This window comes from Triticum aestivum, chromosome 2A, assembly GCF_018294505.1.
Source record: "Triticum aestivum cultivar Chinese Spring chromosome 2A, IWGSC CS RefSeq v2.1, whole genome shotgun sequence".
Classification (NCBI taxonomy): Eukaryota; Viridiplantae; Streptophyta; class Magnoliopsida; order Poales; family Poaceae; genus Triticum; species Triticum aestivum.
Genome location: NC_057797.1, coordinates 497024070 through 497030069, shown reverse-complemented (window position 1 = coordinate 497030069; position 6000 = coordinate 497024070).

Sequence of the window (6000 nt, the reverse complement as noted above, 5' to 3'; positions counted from 1 at the left end):
AAGCTCCCCTCCCCGCTGCGGCTGGTTCTTCCTTAAATCCAGCAAGCCCCCACCCCTGAAAATCGACTAACCCAAAAGTCGATTCAGTTGACTGAAGTGTAGCTAAATTGGAGAAGCATCGCAAGAAAGGGCAAGAGAGAAAGTAGCAGTGCGAGCAAGAGCAAGAGCAGACCAGGTAGGGGACCGATAGCAAGAGCAGAGTAGCAGCGCGAGCGAGAGCTAAAGCAGCAGCAGAGGGAGCGACGCCATGGAGGAAGTGGCCGGCGATGCCACCATGGATGGAGCCGCACCGTGTCGGCTCGGGACCAAGCGCTGGCAGCACCGTGAGATCGAATCAAGAAGAAAATGCGGCGATTAGTGTACAACCTCTTTGGTGGCGCTGATTAGGCCGCAGCTTCATCCGAGGAAACGGTGATGATGATGCTCTTCCGGTGGTGCAGGTGAAGACGGCGGTGTGGGAGTGGAGGTGGCGCGAAAGACGAGGGGAACGCAGGGGCAACTCCTTGGAGGTGGAGGACGGGGTGGCTGAACCGGCGGGATGACCAGATTGACGATGGATCATCATCCGGTACGGTGGATGAGGGACGTCGAGGTGTTGCTGTGGATGACGTCGTCGGGGAAGAGGCTCCGGCTGGGTGGCGGATGGAGGAGGGTGTGGGGCTTCGCAGGTTTTGCCGGCCTCGATGTACCAATGGGTGGGCGGATGGGATGGGAGTGGGGGAACCATGGCTTAGGGAAGCGCTTGTCCGAAATGTGGGGTAAGTTACGAAAGTACCCCCACTGATTTTAGGCGGTTCTTTCGGTTTAGGGGTATCACGGGCATTTCGCGTGTTAGGATTTCACAGGAGGTGGGAGTTTTGGCGCGCGTTGTAATTTTGGAATAGCAAGGCACGGGTTGAGATGGAGGGAGTTGTCGGAGCACAACGAGACAAAGATATATCTTAAATATTTCGGGCTAACAAGGTGCGGGTTGAAATTTCCGAACAAGCCTAACGTGTACTGTACCAAATCAATTTGCACTACAAATGTCATTCAAAACAATGAATTCATGTTATGTTCAATTAAAATATTTTGCTACATGTATAATGCATGCAACCTAGTACTCAAATGAACGTTTTAGTGCATTCCAAATGTATATACTACCGCTTCAATATGAACTAAATTTGAATTCGTTTCTCTATTTGAATAAGATCTACAATAATGATTGTTGTGAAGTCAAAGCATTTGAATTCATCTCTCTGTTTTAGTAAGATCTACAATCGTCATTATTGTCAAGTTAAACCATCGTTTGTGTATTATCTTCACAGCACACCACATGATTAGTCTCGAGTTACATATGAACTATGTATACTATATGAACTCGAACTCAATTTTTTGAATCCACTTTATGTTGATTTCAAATCATATTAAATTTTAAGCTCTAGCTAGATCTTCACAAACTAAACCATGTCTCATATGTATAATGTGTTTATCACATTATGTATGGTGCCCCCCCCCTACGCCTACAAGTATTTAGATGTGAGTTACAAACACCACACATTACCACAAATTCAAATAAAATGTGAGAATGTTCGATATATAATATTGTTTAGATTGTTCGATATTTAGTTGTAAGCTGCAAACGCCACACGTTAGCACAAATTCAAATAAAATGTGAGCTTATTCGATGTATAGTATGGTTTAGATTGTTCGACATTTAGATGTGAGTTGCAAACGCCATGCATCATCACATTATGGTATAACATGTGCAAAACCACAACACGCGTATCACCGCTATATTCATGCATGCATATGTTTAAAACACTATGATCTCCTATTCAAATATATGAATCCACTTTCATATATAATTATGATCTTTGTTAGTCTCTTACACCCACACAATCCTCTAACCTTTGTAGCTACCACTAACTTTCTCTCGTGCATGCACACGCCCTCCTCGCCCTCCCCCTCCCTCAGCATTCTATCCATCACGCACATTCATTTTTTTCTTTAGGTCGTTCTCCCACAGTCTCCACAACTCCTTTCCGACACACGCCGATCGATAAACCTCTCCAGCGATGTCTGCCTACAACATACACACGCACCTTCAATCTCCTCCTTTATGTGTCCTTGCCTCGTGTCTCTCATATGTTCCCACACACGTGTAAACTCTTGTCCCTCTTTTCATCGATCTCACAACCACACACTCCTCCCCCTATCTAGCTAGTAGCTGGGCCTCTCGCACCACCTCCTAGCTCCATTCTCTCTGTTTATCCGTCTCGCCGGGCCTTATTTGACTCTAACAAATGGACGTACACCAACCGATCTCCCGCTATACATATAGCTAGCTAGGTCCTTATAACTCATTTTTCCCCACGCGTCGATCGATCTACCTCATTAGTTATGTCTCCCCCTTCCTCCGGCAAACAACAATTAATCTACCGATCTAGTTAGGTTTGCTTACCAAACACATGGTTCCCCTTCATCATCCATGGATGTGTCCTGACAGATCTATCACGCACAGGCACACATCACCACTCTTATTGATAATATTGCAGTTCCACCCTTAGTTTGACTAGTAGGTCTCTCCCACCATCTTCGAGAAGCAACTCCATCACCCATCCAGCACTCTACCCCTCTCCCTCCCTCTCTCTCTCTGTCCCATCCTATTTCCCGTCCTTTAGTTATGTATGGATGTCGACCGATCTCCCTCAATACATAGCTGGGTCTCTCCTTCCCAACACATATACGAGTCGTTCTACCTCTATAGTTAGGCATCTGCCTACACCTACCCCACCCCCTCCCACACACACACCGATACATCGAGCGCTCTAGTCATGTCTCCCTGCCACACACAAACTTGACCTGTGCCCTCTGACGTTAAGGTAGCTAGGTCAGTCGCCCTATATCTTTGACTTGCACACACACACACACACAATTTCGATGGCTCTCTTCATCAATCTCGCACCCACCCACTTGATCCTCTCTTCGACTCTATCGATATCCATGACCCCTCGCTCTCTTCTTGTGGATCTCCCGACCCTCTATATATGATATGGATAGGCCCCCATTTCACACACATTGCATGCAAAATTTTGTTTGAGATGTCATCGACACATATTCCCAGAAATACATTCACAAAATCACCCTCCCCCCAAAACAAAAAACATTCATGAACACACAAGACATTTGTCTAGGTTTGTATCTCTCACACACACCCACGTAGGTGGGGGACGTGCACGAAGAGAAGAGGTGCACGCACGATGCACGTACTCCCGTCTCTTTCCCAGCCACACCCGCGCGGGTACACGGTGGAGCTCATTTCTGTACGAAAAGGCATCCCACGTGGTAATTTGACACCTGTACTGGTTGTCCACTAGATGGAGGAAGGATTGTCTACCATGGGTGAACAAACAAATTGAGACTTGACACGTTATGTTTAAAAAGAGGAAAACCATGTGGGGCCTACCTTAGAGGCAATGCACTATACACTAGAGTACTTTTGATGGGTCCCGTCAACTCACAGAATGAGGAGAAGCTTGCTTGTACACCGTCTCCCCCACCCACGGGCGCGGTGGCTTGCAGGATGAGGTGAAGCTTGCTTACTACGCCTTACGCCCGCTCCCTCGCCCATGCGCGCGGTGGCTCGTAGGACGAGCGATGACCCACAAGTGTAGGGGATCTATCGTAGCCTTTTCGGTAAGTAAGAGTGTCGAACCCAATGAGGAGCAGATGGAAATGATAAGCGATTTTCAGCAAGGTATTCTATGCAAGCACTGAAATTATCGGTAACAGATAGTTTTGTGATAAGCTAATTGATAATGAGTAACAAGTAACAAGTGTAAATAAAGTGCAGCAAGATGGCCCAATCCTTTCTGTAGCAAAGGACAAGCCTGGACAATTTCTTATATAGTGAAAAGTGCTCCCGAGGACACATGGGAATTATCATCAAGCTAGTTTTCATCACGTTCATATGATTCGCGTTCGGTACTTTGATAATTTGATATGTGGGTGGACCGGTGCTTCGGTGCTGTCCTTACTTGGACAAGCATCCCACTTATGATTAACCCCCATTGCAAGCATCCACAACTACAACAGAAGTATTAAGGTAAACCTAACCATAGCATGAAACATATGGATCCAAATCAGCCCCTTACGAAGCAATGCATAAACTAGGGTTTAAGCTTCTGTCACTCTAGAAACCCATCATCTACTTATTACTTCCCAGTGCCTCCCTCTAGGCCCAAACAATGGTGAAGTGTCATGTAGTCGCCGTTCACATGACACCACTAGAGGGATGACAACATACATCTCATCAAAATATCGAACGAATACCAAATTCACATGACTACTAATAGCAAGATTTCTCCCATGTCCTCATGAACAAACGTAACTACTCACAAAGCATATTCATGTTCATAATCAGAGGGGTATTAATATGCATAATGGATCTGAACATATGATCTTCCACCAAGTAAACCAACTAGCATCAACTACAAGGAGTAATCAACACTACTAGCAACCTACATGTACCAATCTGAGGTTTGGATACAAAGATAGGATACAAGAGATGAACTAGGGTTTGAGATGAGATGGTGCTAGTGAAGATGTTGATGGAGATTGACCCCCTCCCGATGAGAGGATCATTGGTGGCGATGATTTCCCCCTCCCGGAGGGAAGTAACCCCAGCAGAATAGCTCCGCCGGAGCCCTAGATTGGTTCTGCCAAGGTTCCGCCTCATGGCGGCGGAGTTTCGTCCCGTAAGCTTGCTTCTGATTTTTTTCCTCGACAAAAGACTCCATATAGCAGAAGATGGGCATCGAAGGGCCACCAGGGGGCCCACGAGGCAGGGGCGCGCCCCCACCCATGTGGCTGGTGGGTTGCCCCCTCTGGTACTTCTTGCGCTTAGTATTTTTTATATATTCTGGAAATAACTTCCGTGAAGTTTCAGGACTTTTGGGGCTGTGCAGAATAGGTCTCTAATATTTGCTCCTTTTCCAGCCCAGAATTCCAGCTGCCAGCATTCTCCCTATTTATGTAAACCTTGCAAAATAAGAGAGAATAGGCATAAGTATTGTGACATAATGTGTAATGACAACACATAATGCAATAAATATTGATATAAAAGCATGATGCAAAATGGACGTATCAACTCCCCCAAGCTTAGACCTCAAGCGAAAGCCGAAATTAAAAAATATGTCCACATGTTTAGAGATAGAGGTGTCGATAAAAAATAAAATACAGACATGAGGGCATCATGATCATTCTTAGAACAGCAACATATATATTTCAAGTATGAATCATAAACTTCATTGAGAACCAACAAACTCTAATCTCAGTCATTGAGGCAATTGCAATTTATCATAACATAGGAAAGAGTCAATATACGAGCTTTTCAGCAAGTACACATACTCAACTATCATTTAGACTTTCACAATTGCTAACACGCATGCAATATTTATGAGTATGGAGTTTTAATTGGACACAAAGAGAGATAGGAGCTTATAGTTTTGCCTCCCAACGTTTTACCTCAAGGGTAATGTCAACCATAATAATTCATGAAAACTAACATCCAATTAGCTATATATCACTACAAAAAAATACACTTCCGTGATGATACGTGTTTGTCACAGTAGGTCGCTTTTTTGTCATGCATGTACATCCATGACAAATTTATTGCAGAATCAAGATAGTCATACCTGTGATGTCGTAGAAGTGTTCCATGACATTACCAAAATTATCATCACGGAAGTGTCCACTTCCATGACGATAAATCGTGCGTCACAGAAGTGCTTTCGTCAAGGGTGACCGACACGTGGCATCCACCGTAACGGAACGCCGTTAAGCTAACGGGTCGGGTTTTGGATCCGATAACCCGTTAACAGCCCCGACCAATGGGAAATTTCCACGTGTAAAATTCTTATTGGCCGGACGAAACACGTGTCAGCTCATGAGTGGGTCAGATAGGCGCATATGATACATGGACACGTGGCATGGCCCAACAGAGGCCCATTCCTGTTA